Here is a 19,065-nt window from a genome sequence, read left to right on the forward strand (position 1 = left end):
TGTCTACCGGCTGGCAACCTTGTAATACCGAACAAAACAGTCAAATATAAATAATATTATATGTTGAACTGATTTAAATACTTAATTTCGAAAAATATATTTAAAAAAAAAAATCTTATGTACTCAACCTACATTATTGGGACAAAATATTTTTTCGATACTACTACAAAATATATTAAATTTAATTAACAATGTGATTAAAAATAAAAATGAGAAAAAAACTATTTAAAAAATTTGTTTTCCCGTACCGGGAATCGAACCCGAGCCTCCTGGGTGAAAGCCAGGTATCCTAGCCACTAGACCATACGGGATATGAGAAACTTGTCAAAATTGTTATTCTGTATCCAAATTTAATTTTATAATCACTGTTAATAAAAATAATATAGTTAAAATAAAAAAAAAAACAACTTTAAAATAAATAATAAAATATATAAAAGTTTATAAAATTGATGCTTCAATAATCGTATAGATTATTTGTCGGTTGGAGATTGTCAAGGTCGTACAATTGGCTATTTACGGAATCAATAAAATTCTACGCAATAGCATATAGTACGACACAAATTAGATGTAGCATCGGAAAATGCAATGAAATGAAAATAAAACCGATTACTGCCGATTTACACAACCAATAGAAATAGTTCCTATCGCGCCATTCGACGCTATTCGTCGCTATAGATTCACGAGTCAGAGAAAGCAAGTGCATGTAAATCGACGGGTCAAATTGACGAATATATTAGGTCATATGATATTACAAGTTATTACGTTTGTGCAAAGATCATATTCGCGTGAGAAATAAATTTAGATAATTTGAGATAACGTACTCAATTCGGATGTGATCGGTTTTACGAATTTTGTCGATGCGACATCTAAGTTGTGTCGTACTATACGTTTGAAGTTATTACAAAGGTTATATACAACGATGACCTCCGTGGTCGAGTAGTGTATACACCGGTTTTCATGGGTAGGTACGCCACTCCGAGGTCCCGGCTTTGATTCCCAGCCATGTCGATGTAGAATGTAGAGTATGTTCAATAGTTTTCTATGTTGTCTTGAGTCTTGATGTTTTTTGTATCGTCGTTACTTCTGATTTTCCATAACACAAATGCTTTAGCTATTAACATTGTGATCTGAGTAATGTATGTGATGTTCCAATATTTGTTTATTCATAGAACTTTATACAATGAAATGTTCTGGAAATAGAGCGCAAATACAGCCTGCATGTATTCATTGAAACTTCAATTGTCAAATTCTCTACACCAATATCCTTATATCCCAAATATAGCCCGCTGTGATATTAGGACTATAAGCAATAGATATTTCAGGGCGCTGCGGTTATAATTCCACAATCTGTCAGTAGTCAGAATCGGCTTACGAGATTATTCTTGAAGCATTGATCGTACGACTGTTAATAGTGTCACTTTTAATAAGGATTTAATGAATCAATTCATTGTTTTATAATAATTATAATTACTGATTAAGAAATTCTAGCCTCTTTGTTTTTGTATACTAAAAACAAAGAGGCTTTTTTTGAGTTCCGCACGTAAAGGATTCTATAATTTTATTCTTAGAATTAAATATAAATCTTCTCCTCAAAAGGGAGAGGAGACCTTAGCCCAGCAGTGGGAAATAATATAACTAAGGCTCCAATATTTGTCTGTCTGTCTATCACAAGATGAGATTTGAGAAACAGTCTCATGAACGTTTGAAATTTACACAAATAATGAATTTCTGTCACCGCTGTAACAATACTAAAAAATACTACAAAATAGAATATAATAAAAATTTAAGGGGGCCCTCATAGAACAGAAATGCTCACACTTATCTTTTTTTTTTATCAAGCAAGTGTAAGCAAACGTTAGCATAATAAGAAATATTATATTGTTTAAAAAGTTAAGTTTATCTTTAAGTGAACGATATTTTTTTGTTTCAGAATTAACATAAATTACTAGTTGTCCCCCGCGGCTTCGCTCGCGTTTTAGGAGTTAGTTATTATGTTTTAGGAAAAAATAGCCTAACCTTTTTTGGAGTTCAAGTTTCCTTCACACCGAATTTCATCAAACTCGGTTCATTGGTTTGGTCGTTAAAGAGAGAAAGACAGGCATAGAATTACTTTCACATTTATAATATGTATTAGTATAGAAGTATAGTTAGTATAGATTGTAATTTTATATTATATAACTTTTTCTTCTTTGATATATGTTTAGCTGTCACAATTATTAAAGCAAGTCGGTTTTGTTTACTGAAAGTGTTATTAGCATATCAGTTCAAGTACTTTGTCATTGTTCGTGTATTGTTGTTTAATGTAAAAAAAAAAATGTTTTCAAATCGAATTGTATGCAGTATAGTTTGGCGAGCGAGTTTTAAACCAATGCGCGGGTAGTGTGGTTTCCCCTGGTAACACGATAACGAATTATTTTGACGAATGTGTGAACGTAATGATTTAAGTAATTAACCGACTTCAAAAAAAGGAGGAGGTTCTCAATTCGTCGGGGCCTTTTTTATTTTTTTTTTTTTTTATTTTTTATGTATGTTACCGAATTACTCGAAGATGGCTGGGCCGATTTTGACAATTCTTTTTTTGTTTGAAAGGGCATGTTTTACAGGTGGTCCCATTGACAGGAGATCAGGATCTGATGATGGGATCCTGGAGAAATCGAGGGAATTCCTCAAATTTTATAGGCACACCTATAGTGATGTCGGTTTTATTCAAAGTGCCTTGATCATATGCTCACGAAAAGTGACATTTGATGAAGTGGAACTGATGATGTAGACCACAACTGGTAATCAGAACCTATTTGTAAGTAACTATTTTACGGGTTTGGTTCCATTTCTTTAGGATAGTCGTCAAGCAATTGATGTTAGTAAACATGCCTATGATGAAGTCTAGCTGATGGTGGACTACCAGGAGAATTCCTCAATGATTAACGGCATTGCATCGGGAAAAATGGTATTGTCTAATTGCCGATGAGCAGTTAACATTAGGCTATTGTAACTTAGGTAACGCTTAATTTGAGTTGCAGTCCACATCGTATTGAAACGGCGTTGAGTTATGTTTAGAGTCGAAAGCCGAAATGTACTGAGTATAATAAAGTGAATGACAAACACTACCAATTATAATTATAAATAACAAAACAACACTGAAAAGCATTAAATAAATTTTTATAAATATAAAAAAAAACCGCCTTCAAAAATGAACTAAAAAGAAAAAAATAATCAGTTACATCCATATCCAATTTACGATTTTTTAATCACCTTTTGAAGTCGGTGCCAACAAAGTAAATAAATTCCTATATTGAAATCATTTAATTTGTATCGATAGTAAGGTTTGTCTATATTGAAATCTATACAATAAATAGATTTAGTTATTGCATGTATGTATTATGTACCTATATTAGCAATGTTGGCACCGACTATCAGAGGTGATTAAAAAATCGTAAATTGGATATGGATGTAACTGATTATTTTTTTCTTTTTAGTTCATTTTTGAAGGCGGTTTTTTTTTATATTTATAAAAATTTATTTTAATAAAAAGCTCTTTCCTTCACTTAATTGCATTAAAACATTTTGAAATTCCTATTACGTTCATATTATTCCTATGTGTATTATGGGGTAGCACTTACATATACATTAACGTTATAAATTAATATAAAGACATCCGTGGTCGAGTAGGGTTTACACCAGATTTAATCGATACGCTACTCAGTTCGATTCCCGGCCGAGTCGATGTAGAAAAAGTTCAATAGTTTTCTTTCTCTTGGGTGTTAGCGGTACCGTCGTTACTTCTGATTTACCATAACACAAGTGCTTTAGCTACTTATATTGGGATCAGACTAATGTATGTGATATTGTACAATATTTATTTATTAATTAGAATAATTAGGATATAATTGGAAACGCCATATAAAATAATACTTTTAATAGTTGAAGCGAATGCAAACATAATTCCATAGTGTGTAGTGATAGTTAAAAATTTAAGTGACGGTGCTATTGATGTATAAGAAGAAATTTCGCACTACCGGTTTTGCTTTTTAAACTAATTCTTGTGCCCAAGAGCTTCGAAGGGTTCGGTATGATTTTCCAAACAAATTGAACCATTAAATCAGCTAGGTGTTTAAAAAAAAACAAAAGTATTTGAGCTTCTGTATATAGTAACTTTTATATAACTATTTGAATACTTTTTATAAGCAAATAAATGTACAGTCGGGGTAAGAAAAGGTAAGTTACCATAATTCCTATTATCGTGTGCTCAGTATGGGCGATAATCTGCTTTACCGATCGAGAATGACATATTGCGTCGCAATGTCAGTATATGCCACGTCTAGCAAAGATACTATGTAAGTTTAATTTTATATGCAGTTGTCAGTTTATTGTCTTAGTTTCAAAAGGTATTAAGAGTTTACTTGATTTAGGAATGTATTTGAAAACTGACGTAGGTTTTCTTACTCTGACTGTACGTATAGTAAATTAAGAGACTTATACTTGTATTTATCTTAATTGATCTATATGTTATACTATGTTAAATATGTTTGCTCGTCGGAATTGGGATGTTTTAGAAACTTGAAGTGGAGGCCCCGGGGCAGTAGGCCCGGAAGTCGTAGCCCAAAACTGTACGTACCACTTTATTGACTTTATTCAATGCCCTTAAGATTCTGGTGTGGAAAACATCGCTATATAGTTAAAAAAACACATTCTTGTAACTAATTGCAAGCCAATTTGTTACGGCAATAGGTTACATTAAGAAAGTAATAAAAAGTAACTAATATAAAGTAAGATAAAGTAACAGCCTGTAAATTTATCACTTCTGGGTTAAGGTCTCCTCTCCCATTAAATAGAGGGTTTGTAACATATTCCACCACGATGTACCAATGCGGGTTGGTGGAACAAATTAACTTAGATAAAATTAAGACAACGAAGATTTCCTGACAGATCTTATTCCAAATATGAGGATCATCTAGAGAACCATAAACGATAGGTGACCTAGAGTGGCAGTAATCTGAACGTAGCAGAACCGATAATTATTGGAGCATACGTATTATGAAATGGAAACCAAGCAAGACATATGATGAAGTGAAGTTATATAATTGACACAAGTTAAGAATTGAAGATCGAGCTTATTGGGGTGCTATTGGAGTGATATGCCTAGCAGTGGTCAATATATTAGTAACTGTTTCTTGAAAAAAGTAGAAAATGTTCCATCGAATTAAAAATGAGTAGCCTAAAACCTTCTACGGACAATTCTTCGATAGTCAAAAACCTTTATTCAAAATGGAAGTGTTTACACTTTCTTATTGATAATCGAAAATTTACCACCGGTTCGGAATATAATACCCCAGACCTGAGAAGAACCGGCGATAGAAACTCAGCGGGGTCTTTTTTTATTTTAAATTTACAATATACAGCAATAAACATATTTTTGTTTTATGTTACTCATTCCCAAGGTTTGCAGTCAACTAAAAAGTAATTAGTGTTGTAATATCCTTTAGTATATACATAAGATAAGTTTAGTATTTATATGAATATATATGTTATGGATGAATAATTTATATTATTTAAATTGAATACAATTTAACAAAATCAAAATCAAAATCAAAATAAACTTTATTCAAGTAGGCTTTTATAAGCACTTTTGAATCGTCATTTTACAATTAAGTGAAGCTACCTATAAATATAACAAGTTAGTTTTGTAAAAATATTTACGCTGTAATAAATTGTCGCTTTATAAATGCTATTATCAGACGGATTGAGATATGCTAAGGAGATGTGAGCCGTAACGCATCTGATTTAAAGAATACATTCCCTTGAGATAAAAAACGGAAGGTTGTCAAGCACATCATGTCACGTAGTTACTTCAGAACTCGGGAAGTCACCGGAGACGAGATGGGGTGACCATGAATAACGAAAAGACAATGTTTTAATCGAATTAACAAAACAACAAATTTCGTCCCTTGCTCGATGATGAAGGAAAACGTATCCATGATACGTTATGAAATCAAAATTGACTTTATTAATGGAAAAATACACGAATATGCAAATTTTTACCGTAAGTACTTGGTGTGTATTAATCTGAAACAGATAATATAAATAGTCTAGGCTTCATGGTCCATTTTTGCGCTTACTTATAATCAAGATAATGTTTCGAGTCAGGATGAAATGCCCAAAAGTTTTCACAGTCTCAATTTTGGTACCTATCAGAGGTAACAGGAATAAAATATTTCGATTTGATGTTTCTCAAAGTTTTATTGGTAAAGATTTTTTTTGTTTAGTATTTTTTATGATGGTAAGTGGACACTATCGCCCATAGACAAGGACCCTGTAAGAAATATTAACTATTCCTTACATCGTCAACGCGCCACTAACCTTGGGAACTAAGATGTCATGACCCTTGTGCCTGTTGTTACACTGGCTCACTCACCCTTCAAACCGAAACACAACAATACTGCGTACTGCGTTTAGCGTTAGAATAACTGATGAGTGGGTGGTACCTACCCAGGCGGGCTTGCACAAAGCCCTACCACTAAGAGTTTCAAAATAATCATTTAAATTATTTAAAAATTTATTTGTCCAACAAAAAGTACGGTTTGATCAAGAAGTCCTGACAGTATATATCTATGGCGAATTCATCAATAATGATACCTAACCAGCAGATTTTTTTGTTCATGACACATTTTATATCTATATAATTTATAATAGTATTGTTATACAAATTTTGTGATACGTTATCTCTGTTCTACGTTCTCAGAAATTGTTAAATATGTAGGACAAAAATTTTACATTATAAGTTAGTGTCTCTGCCCAATCTCTGCTACCTCTGTTAGCTACCCCAATCGAGAATTTTCGAACAGGAACTTGTTGAGAGTATCATCATAATAATAATCAAGACGTGTAAAAAAAGGAACAATGGATCCTTGTCTAATAAGATTAAAAAAATATATTTATCCTTCAAATATAGTAAGGTGTGGTCACCCTAAATCGTTCATATTTACACTCGACAGCGTTTTGTAGTGTTGATTCCGTAACGACTTGAAAATTTCTTCTATGTTTGTTAAGTAGATTATTATACGTAAGTACGTAAGTCATTGTCCCTGACTTTGTTCTTATTTTTAAACTCACTTCAATTTAACTTAACTTCGTATTTATCGATAGCTGTATCCTGTTGAGATTTTTTAGCTAATAGAACCAATAACATATTACATATTTGGAAATCTTTCATTCCAATTTTAAAATTTGATTTGGTAAGCACGTCTCGTGAAGTATCGCCTAAAACCAATGAACTTATTCTCCATCGACTCGACCGGGAGTTAAACCCGCGACCTCGGAATGTAGCACCCATGACAGCCGGTGTACACGTTACTCGACCATGTAGGTTCGACCGAAAACAATGGGTTTTGTTTTTGAATTTAGAAACCGTAATTTGTGAGGCGTGAGTTAAAGACCGGAGTAAAAAAAGCGATCACAATGAAACGCCCCAGAGAAATAAACGATGCCGTCGTCATAAAACAATATTTGACAACGTCTCACAAACTGTTTATGGTATGATTGTGTTTGACAAATACGATTATTACACGCGGGGCTACGAATCTCGTAGCAACGAGAGCGAAAATATTACGCACGGGTTTCTCACTTGGTTGAAGAGGCGAGACAGCCCAGTCGTTAGAACGCGTGCATCTTAACCGATGGTTGCGGGTTAAAACCCAGGCAAACACCGCTGAATATTTATGTGCTTAATTTGTGTTTATAATACTCTCATGCTCAGTGGTGAAGGAAACCTGCAAGTGTGTAATTTCATAGAAATTCTGCCACATGTGTATTCCACCAACTCACATTGGAACAGCGTTGTGGAATATGTTCCAAACCATGTCCTCAAAGGAAGAGAAGGCCTTAGCCCAGCTGTGGGAAATTTACAGGCTGTTGTTGTTGTTCTCACTTGGGATGTTTATTTGTATTTACAATCTGTATATCGATCTGGGTTCCTTTTGTAGGTCAAGATTGCGGTTCAAACTGGTTTAATCTGTGTTAACAATACACTTTGTGCCCGGTGGAGGATTTCGCGTGCAATCTGCTCGTGTCGAATTAATATTGCTCTATGTGTGTCTAATATTGGAGCAGCGTTGTAGGCATATATCCTAAAGACAGAAAATATTCCCAATTTGTATGTTAAATTATAATCGACCGCGTTCACTGTTAAAACATTTTAAACATACTGCGTACAATTTAAGTCATTATATTTTGACAGATTGTAATCTATTGTAGTAACTTTCAGTTGAGTTACATATAATCCTAATCTAACCTAACGAAGAATTATTTATAATACATCGGATATTATAAAAAAATATTGATTCAAAATTTCTCACATATTTATAAAATCAAGGTCAGCATATATATTTTAAATATAAAGTACAAGATATAATATATGTAATATATATTATTCGACTTATTAAAATTGTATATAATAGTATCAGTAGTTATAAAATGTATTGTAAAAATATTATAACAAATGGTGTCTTCAGTAATCATTATCATTATGAATATAATTGTTGATTGTAACTCCTCAAAAAGTTATATAAACGCTACTTCTTATTTTTTTATATACTCTAGCAAATATATAGTGCTATTCATTTAAGCTACTTAAACTGTGAAAGTTCTTCAAAACTCTTTAAAAACGAAGACATAAGCCAGTTTGCACCTGCTCGAACTGGTTTGAATCGGTTATAACCAGAATGCGGCTGGAGTGCTCTATATCGAAAACTCGTTCACAGCCTTTAATTTCCGCCCGTATAGAAGATCGTCGCGATTGCCAATATTTTGGTAACTTGATCGTGTGGCTTCTAACGAAATAGATATTTAATGGAATATCGTTCAATTAAGAAGATCAAAGAATCCATACTAATATTATGAATGAAATTCTGTCTCACGAATTTCATGAAATTATATATGGAGTAAGCTTAGCCTAAGCAAAAACGCTGTTTTAATTTAAATTTTTTTTACTCTTAAGTTATAATTTGTTCGCGGCTCATTGTAAATATAAGTATGTTAGCTTAGAATTTAAGGGGTCACATGGATATTTAGAATCGCAGTTGGGCACATGAATTATTTAATATGAGACAATATGACATACATTACTCTGATTCCAATGTAAGTAGCTAAAGCACTTGTGTTATGGAAACATCAGAAGTAACGACGGTACCACAAACACCCAGACCCAAAACAACGTAGGAAACTAATAATAATCTACATTGACTCGGCCGGGAATCGAACCCGGTACCTCGGAGTGTATCGACCACGGAGGTCGTATTTATTATTTCCCCTCTCTAAGGAGCAAAACAGCGAAAAGGGGTTTGTGTGCCTTTTTGTATGATGTGGTTCAAAATGTGGTTTTTGTATGATGATGATAAGTGGTTACCACCGCCTATAAAGACAACCGTGGAAACTCCGTTATGTACGTACTTAGTTAAACTGTCTCTTTTAAAACAGAACTCAATTATACTGAGTCTTGCTGTTTGACAGTAGAATACATGATGAGTAACCTACCCAGACCGGCTTACATAAAATACTAAAACAAAAGCTATAATTTCAATTCAGTTGTACCCATAGATTTGGAACAAAACAGATATTTCTTTCATCAATACTTATAATGAAATTTAATTGTCTGTTTGTAATATTAAAATAACCGCTTTTTACTAAAACAATATGAATGTATACACGGTACATATACCAAAATTACATTACAATTTTTCTCTGTCTGTTTGTTCTGGGTAATCTTTGGAACTTCACAGGCTAAAATTTTTTTTCTAAATTCAAACACGAAAATAAAACGACAAAACATATATGTATTTGATATAATTCTAAATCCTAAAATTAACAATGCTGCCTCATCATCCCATGAATGATTTAATGTTACATGCCCATAAAGCCAGTAAATGCATGTGATCATATTAAATTGTGTGTCAAGTATGTTCACTTAATCCGACATTATCTCGTTCAATTATACACTCTACGGCGAAGGAATTAGAATTGTTTATTGTGTGCTGTGTCAACGATTACGCTGTGCTGTGACTACGGACCGTGAAAACTGCCCTCAGTCTGCTCATTGATGATACACATGGCTGTTACGAACAGCGAACCGAAAATATCACACAATCGGTATTATTTTAATTTCTGAAATATTCTGAGGCCCCAGGAGACATCTCAATAACCAGCCGTAGGCTTAAAATATAGAACCTCAATCGTAAAACGTAAATGAAGCATCAAAAAAGTGTCATTATTACATCATTATTATAATTATTCAGGCAAGTTATCGCAAAAACTAAAATCAATCTTTTTGTACTAGACGGCCGCGAACGCGCTTTGCAAAACGAAGATCACAATTTCAAATTAAGCTTTCTAAGACCTACATACAACATACCCAAAAACAAGCCTTTTCATTTCATTCGCAATTCCAAATTTATATAATGATTGGACTACAATCTTGTATTGAATAATATGACTTATTAATTAATGTTTAATAGGTCAAGTCAAAAATAAATTGTGTCGTTTCCTACCATCCCGACTCTGATTGAATTAATTAATTTATTGACAATACGACAATATAAGGATTCTAAAGCCTCAAATACTTACAAATCTGTTCGAACATTGCGACTTCAGAGAGTAAAATAAAAATAAAGACACGTGCAACTGTGAGCCAATGGAATTTAAAATAATCATTACTACATAGTATAAAACAAAGTCGCTTTCTCTGTCCCTATATCCCTATGTATGCTTAAATCTTTAAAACTACTCAATGGATTTTGATGCGGTTTTTTAATGGATAGAGTGCTTCGAGAGGAAAGTTTTTGTATATAATACATGAACAATATAGTAAACACTGATAATTTTAGAATTTTGTAATGTGATGTCATAAATAAACAAATTCTGTAGTAAATTTAGTATCAATATGGCAGCCGTGCGAAGCCGGGGACGGTCGCTAGTACGTACATAAATTGAGTCATGTAGATGTGTTCACATTTAATGCTACTGTTAGTGAGAGCTGTTTTAAAGAAACTTTTTACTTGGTGTTAGGAATTTGTACAAGCACGTCTGGCTAGGTATCACCCACTCATCAGATATTCTACCGTCAAACAACAGTACTTGGTATTGCTGTGTTCCGGTTTAAATGATGAGTGAGCCAGTGTAACTACAGGCACAAGGGTCATGACATCTTAGTTCCCAAAGTTGGTTGCGCATTGGCGAAAAAGGTATGGTTAATCTTTCTTACAGCTCCACTGTCTCTGGGCGGTGGTAAACACTTCAAATCAGGTAGCCCATATGCTCATCCACCAACCAATAGCACAAAAAAATCTGATTAAAGTAATAACAAATAATATTACTTTAACCCATGAATTCGATTGGGTACTCCCCAACTACTGATTAGTACAAACTTTGCCGTATATATAATTTATTTGGATAATAATTTAGTATTTCGTTAAAATAACCTAATGACGTAAGGGACCAGAACTACTAAAAAGCCAGGAATCAAATAGACGTCTCCAAGGATTACGTCAGAAGAATATTGTTTACGCTAAACATTTATAATATTTAAAAAAAAATAAACATGTATAAATAATATTGATTGTAGCATATATCATAGTTGCAATAATATAGTGCACTATAAAGATATAATAAAATTATATGTATTTAATACATTTAAAGTTTAATTTTAGATATTGAATAACTATTTTGTCGCACCACTCATCTCCCGTATGGTCTAGTGGCTAGGATACCTGGCTTTCACCCAGGAGGCTCGGGTTCGATTCCCGGTACGGGAAATTGTATTTTTTGTTGAAATAAATCTATAACTCAATTTCATATAATACTAACGCCATATAATTATTTTTATAGTTTTTTTTTTTATGTGCGTTTAATTCCAAAACAATTTAAATATATTTCGTATATCCAATAATGTTGTTTAAAGTCTTAGACCATGTGTCACGGCCATGACGAAGTGCTTCGCGCTCCTGATAGCATTGCGCAGCGTTGCATGATATACATTCAAGCAGATGACTGAAGAGAGAATGTCGCTTATATGCATCCAATATTTAAATAAGGAACGACGTATCATCTCTAAATCCCTGAGATGAAACATTGAGAAGCAAATGACAGTTATAATAACACCAAGCTGTTCTAAGTATTGACTTAGAACTAGTAGTACCCGTGACTTTGTGCACGTTTGAATATAACAATAAAGTTAATGTTGTAGCCTAAGTTGCTCTTTATTACATCAGCTATCTGCCAGTGAAAGTCCCGTCAAAATCGGTCCAGCCGGTTCAAACAGCCGCATCAAAATGACAGACGGAAAACAAATAAGATTTGCAAAAATGTAATTTTGTCATGTGTAATGTGTATACATAATACATTCAGTAAATAGCGGTTATTTCAATATAATAATAAATAAAAATTTTAACAAAAAAATAAACCGACTTTAAACAAAACAATATTTTTAAACAAATAAAAATGCACTAAAAAGTAATAAAAATAATTATATTATTAATAATTGCATATTTAACATATTTTTTAGAGTCCTCTTAGGTAAAATGAAATGAAAAATATTAGACTACTTAAAAGTCGATTTACGATTACATAACGTAGTTATAGTTATTGTTATATTTGAAGCCTTATGATATTACAGGCACTAGTGACATAACATCTCAGTTCCAAGGGTAGTGGTCCATTGGCGATGTAGGGAACAGTTATATTTATTTCTTACAAGCGACCTGCCGCGGCTTGCAATACTGATACTAAATACACTACAGATTTTTTTAAATTACGACATCACATTACAAACTTCTAAAATTATCAGTGTTTCTTTTCTATATTGTCCATGTATAACATCCTCTCGAATCACTCTATCTATTCAAAACCGCATTAAAATCCGTTGAGTAGTTTTAAAGATTTAAGCTTACAAAGAGACATGGGGACAGAGAAAGTGACTTAGTTTTATACGATATAGTGATTCAAACCAACCACCACCCTGTTCGAATGTGGGTTGGTGGAGTACACAAGTGGCAGAATTTCTAAAAATTAGACACATGCAGGTTTCCTAACGATGTTTTCCTTCACCGCCAAGTACGAGATGAATTATAAACACAAATTACTACATTACATGTTTCGAATGTATAATATTTCAGTTGTATAGCAGTACTAAGTATTGGTTTCTTCCGGTTTGAAGGGTGAGTGAACTAGTGTAACTATAGTCGCAAGGGGCAGAACATCTTAGTTTCCAAGGTTGGTGGCGCATTGGCGATGTGTGGAACGGTTAAATTTCTTACAGCGCCATTGTCTACGGGTAATGGTGACCACTTACCATTTATCCATTTTTTCGCCCGCCAAGTTATCTCATAAAAAAAGATTTCTAGTGACAGTCAGAAATCGAATCTGCGCACACTTTGAAAATAACACCGTACCAATCGAGAAATCTATATATATATATATATTAAAATCGGATTGTCTGCAATATTAAAATAGCAAATATGTGTGTTATACACTCTGGAGCGGCTGGACCAATTTTGACGAGACTTTCACTGGCAGATAACTGATACAATAAGGAGAAACTTAGGCTCCAATTTTTTTTTTTGTTAGATTCAAGAATTTTGTTTTTCCGAACCGATACGATATGGGAACCGTGAAGAAAAGAGCGTACTCCTTCTTTAAAGGCCGACAACACACCTGCAAGCCCCTTGGTGTTGCATATGTCCATGGGCGGTAGAAGTCGCTTTCCATCAAGAGAGCCATCTGCTCGTTTGCCACAAAAAAAAAAGAATTCAAAGGCGTACAGTTTCGCGGGCACGGTTAGTACAAAATATAACACCATTTTAATATCGAAAAACGTGTTCCTTTGCATCGAATTGATAAAATCATTTCACCGTAAGGTATTGAAAATATCAGACGTCGAAAAAAAACAATCTCCTCAGATGGCTGATTTCGATATTTTTCTCAGTACATCGGTATAGTACGACACAACTTAGATGTAGCATCAGCAAATTCAATAAAAACGATTACTGCCGAATTGAACAACCAATAGCTCCCAATCGCAACATTCGTCGCTATAGATTCACGCGTCAGTTCAACCCGAGACAGCAAATGCATGTGAATCGACGTGTCAAATAGACGAATATATTAGTTCATATGATATTATATTAGAGAGTTATTACGTTTTTGTAAAGATCAAATTTAATCTATATATATAATAAAATTGGAGTGTCTATTTGTAATATTAAAATAGCCCATTTTTATTCATGGCATATATATGTATACACGGTACACATATCAAATCGTCTGTCTATCAATCTGTCTTTTTATTCCGGCTAATCTCTAGAATGGCTGGACCATTTTTGCCGGGACTTTCACTGGCAGATAACTGATATAATAAGGAGTAACTTAGGCTACAATGATATATTTTTTTTGTTAATTTCAAATGCGTACGAACTTGCGGGCACAGCAGCTAGTAGCAAATAAATATTGATAATTTGGGATGGCGTTCTTAATTCGGATTTGATCGGTTTGACGACTTTTGCCGATGCTACATATAAGTTGTGTCGTACTAAACCTACCTGTAATGATTCACGCAATTCTGTAAGCGTTGATAACAAGAAGTTATTATGTGTATTTATTATTGCTTGCTGTTCGTGATAAAAATATCTGAGATTTCATTTCAATATTTTCAATTTTAATATGTTTTCAAACAAAGTATTTTAGATATCTATAGTATATTCCAATCGAAGAAGAAATAAAGATTATACAAATTTGTGATTTAAGTATTGTATTAGAGTCGAGATGGCCCAGTGGTTAGAACGCGTGCATCTTAACCGATGATTGCGGGTTCAAACCCAGGCAAGCACCTCCGATTCATGTGCTTAATTTATCTTTATAATTTATCTCGTGCTCAGCGGTGAAGGAAAAAATTGTGAGGAAACCTGCATTTGACAAATTTCATAGAAATTCTGCCACATTTGTATTCCACCAACCCGCATTGGAACAGCGTGGTGGAATACGTTCCAAACCTTCTCCTCAAAGGGAGAGAAGGCCTTTAGTCTAGCAGTGGGAATTTACAGGCTGTCGTTGTTGTTGTTGCATCATTGTTTTACTGTTTCTGTAATATTATTAGAAAACCAGAAATTGATTGAAGTATTTTGTTGTTAATGATTATTATTTTATATCCTTGCAATAAATTTGTTATAAAAGTAATTTTGTTTTGTTAATAGTATGTATTTTTCCAAATCTTTTCAAGTATTGCAAGTAATTTGCTAATCTATATTTATTCTAATACTATAAATGTAAATGTATCTCTGTCTGTTTGTCGCTCTTTAACTACCAAAGCACTAAACCGAATTTGATGAAATTTGGTATGAAGCACAGTTAAGCTCCAAGAATCATGGGCTACTTTTTATTGCCTTACATAATTATGACAACAAACAGACGGACAGCTAGTATTTAATAATAGGAAAAGGATAAGGAAGGGTAGAACAACACCATGATTAATTAAATTCAGTCTCATCATAATTCAAATAAAAAAATAGAAGAAAGAAATATATATTTTAACAATATAATACACAAATGTTCATTCGAAACACATATTAAAATCAATAAACAAAATTTTCAGTCACAAAGTCCCTTCTGATCAGCTTTTGTGCGCAGCTCACAAATAAATATGTAAACATTTACTCGTAATACGGAGAATGAAACAGGAAGTCAAATAAATACAATTTTTCAGTAAATTTACATATTCGCTATTTATTATTGATTTTTTTTTTCAATTACAGTTTGTTGTTATTGTTATTTCTGTTGCATGATTTTTTTTTTATGTAATAGGTATGACGCTGTAAGAAATATTAACTATTCTTTACATCGTTAATGTGCCACCAACCTTGGGAACTAAGATGTTACGTCCCTTGTGCCTGTAGTTACGCTGCCTCACTCACCCTTCAGATCGGAACACAACAATACTGACTACTGTTATTTGGCGGTAGAATAACTGATGAGTGGGTGGTACCTACCCAGACGGGCTTGCACAAAGCCCTACCACGCGGTGGTGGGGCAGGGTTGGGACTGTTTTTTATTTTTATTGGACCGGGACTTGTTTTTTAAAACGGTTCGTTCAAAGAGCAGATGTTAGTATAAAACAACAAACAACAATAACAACCTGCAAACTTCCCGCTGCTGAGCTAAGGTTAGGAGCATATTACACCAGGCTGCTCCAATGCAAGTCGGTGGATTCACATATTGCAGATTTTTTTTTAAATTAGACACAAGGTTCACTCATGTTGTTTTCCTTCACCGCAGAGCTCGAGATGAATTGTAAACACAAATTAAGCACACAAAAATTCAGTGGTGCTTGCCTGGGTTTGAATCCACTATCAGTAGTTAAGATGCACGCTTTCTAACAACAGGACCATCATTCACATGAAAAAAATCTCAGAAGCGCACTGTTTAATATAGACTATATATTGATTAAATAAGTTTTCGAAAAGACCTTACAAAAAAATTCGTCTAATCATTTATTAGTACTGATCTATCTAATTTAACATTACAGTCCTTAAATCATGAATCTGAATCAAAGTATTTCAATCCGTCCCAAATTCCACTGAGATATTAAAATTCCAGATCTTCAATCGAACAAGATCATTCGTAGTGAGTTAAAATTCTTTTAAATAGAGTGAGTTACTAGTCGGGGCCACGTACGTCTGGAGACGGTGCCACTTGGAGACTTCAAATGAGAAATTTTAATGAATTCTTGCCATCTTCGGTTGGTATTTGAATAAGATTATCTAGATGTGCTATTAACTTATATCTCAAATGTTTAGTGCATTAGATTAAACTTTTAATAAATTAGGCTTTTACTAGCACTTTTGAATCGTCATTTAATAATTAAGTGGAGCTACCACCGGTTCGGAAAGTAGATTCTACTGAGAAGAACCGGCAAGAAACTCAGTAACTACTGATTCTGAATTGTATTAACTAACATGACATTAATACAATTATTCAAATTAATATATCCTGCCTGGATTAGATTACTTGGTGGTAGGGCTTTGTGCAAGCAAGCTTGGATGGGTACCACCCACTCATCACATATTCTACCGCTAAACAACAGTACGCAGTATTGTTGTGTTCCGGTTTAAAGGGTGCGAGAGTCAGTGTAACTACAGGCACAAGAGACGTAGCATCTTAGTTCCCAAGGTTGGTGGCGCATTGACGATGTAAGGAATAGTTAAGATTTCTTACAGCGTCATTGTCTATGGGGTGATGATGACTACTAACCATCAAATGGCCCCTATGGTCGTCGGCCAACCTATCCCTATATATAGCGTCAAAAGAATATAAATAAATATATAGCATTGAGAGCCGAGATGGCTCAGTGGTTTGGCACACGTACATCTTAACCGATGAATGCGGGTTCAAACCCAAACAGCACAAAATTTTCATGTCCTTAATTTGTGTTTACAATTCACCTCGCTCTACCTGCATGAGTCTTATTTCAAAGAAATATTGCCACATGCGAATCCAAATCCGCATTGATGTAGCGTGGTGGTGGTGGTGGTAATTTAGAAAGTAATGTGGTGTAAGTAAACAAATTCTGTTGAATATTTAATTTCAGCTTTGCACCCGTGCGAAGCCATGATGGTTTGCTAGTAACATGCAATCTTATACAGGATTATGTAACAATTTATTAATTAATGTCGATGAGTCGAGATGGCCCAGTGGTAAGAACGCGCGCATCTTCACCGATGATTGCGAGTTCAAACCCAGGTAAGCACCGCTGATTCATGTGCTTAATGTGTCTTTATAATTCATTTTGTGCTCAGCGGTGAAGGAAAACATCGTAAGGAAATCTGCATGTGACAAATTTCATAGAAATTCTGCCACATGTGTTTTCCACCAACCCGCATTGGAACAGCGTGGTGGAATATGTTCCAAACCTTCTCCTCAAAGGGAGAGGAGGCCTTTAGCCCAGCAGTGGGAATTTACAGGCTGTTGTTGTTGTTGTTATTAATTCATGTATCTATAGCATGAGCTTCAATTGTATTTTATTTAAATAAAATGTGATTTATTATTTTCAAAGTTTAATGTTCTTATTAAATTTCATTGAGCCATATCCAGTTTGACAGACATTTATGTCTCGCCGACCTCCTGTAGACTACCAGGTAATTAACTATGAGGAAGATTTTAATGAAAATTATTATTAGCGTCGAAGATTTGCATTTGATGATATTCTACATCTGTGTGAAATTTTTAAATTGGAAAGACATGTCTTGAAAAGCTTCTTTTTATGCTATTGTTTTACAGACGAGCATATGGGCCACCTGATGGTAAATGGTCATCACCGCCCATCGCCAATGCCACCTACCTTGGAAACTAAGATGCTATGTACCTTGTGCCTGCAGTTACACTGGTTTACTCACCCTTCAAACCGGAACACAAAAATACCAACTACTATGGTTTGGCGATAGAATATCTGATGAGTGGGTGGTACCTACCCACACGGGTTGTCACAGAGCCTTTCCACCATGTAAAGTTGTTTAAAATTGTTTGATTTAACTGAAGTCTTGATATAAAAATCTGTTAAGCGTATATGTAACCTACTTCTGTAAGGAAACGTAATTTCTAGGATTCATTTTACATTTCTCTTAGAGGACACTGACTATTATATTAATACCATATCAAGGGATGGTTACTTGGAATTGTTACACAGTAAAACCCATACGATGGTTGACCTTGATCAGAAAGGCTTTAGGAAGGGATTTAGCCAATATCATTTTTTCTAGTATATAAATAAATAAATATTGGACAACGTCACATACGGTTATCATGTGTCAGGCAAAAAAAGCCTAATTCCGTTCTTGGAGTTCAAGTTTGCTTCATACCAAAGTTTCATCAAATTCTGTTCAGCTGTTTGGTCGTGAAAAAGCAACGTACAAATAGACAGACAAAGTTACTTTCACATTTATAATATTAATAAAGATTATCAAATAAATCAACGTTAACATTTAAAAGTAAAACGTATTAAATTAATAATATCTCCGCGACGAATGAACTTGA

General features: G+C 33.9%; 2 non-coding genes across 2 annotated transcripts; one reads left to right on the top strand and one right to left on the bottom strand.

Annotated features, from left to right (window-relative positions):
- Nucleotides 1–239: 239 nt before the first annotated feature.
- Trnae-uuc lies at nt 240–311 on the bottom strand. Its single transcript has one exon. It is a non-coding gene; the product is annotated as a tRNA-Glu (tRNA).
- An 11,418-nt stretch (nt 312–11,729) lies between these two features.
- Nucleotides 11,730–11,801, top strand: Trnae-uuc. The gene has a single exon. It is a non-coding gene; the product is annotated as a tRNA-Glu (tRNA).
- Nucleotides 11,802–19,065: the final 7,264 nt, after the last annotated feature.

Source organism: Vanessa cardui, chromosome 19 (assembly GCF_905220365.1).
Source record: "Vanessa cardui chromosome 19, ilVanCard2.1, whole genome shotgun sequence".
Taxonomy (NCBI): domain Eukaryota; kingdom Metazoa; phylum Arthropoda; class Insecta; order Lepidoptera; family Nymphalidae; genus Vanessa; species Vanessa cardui.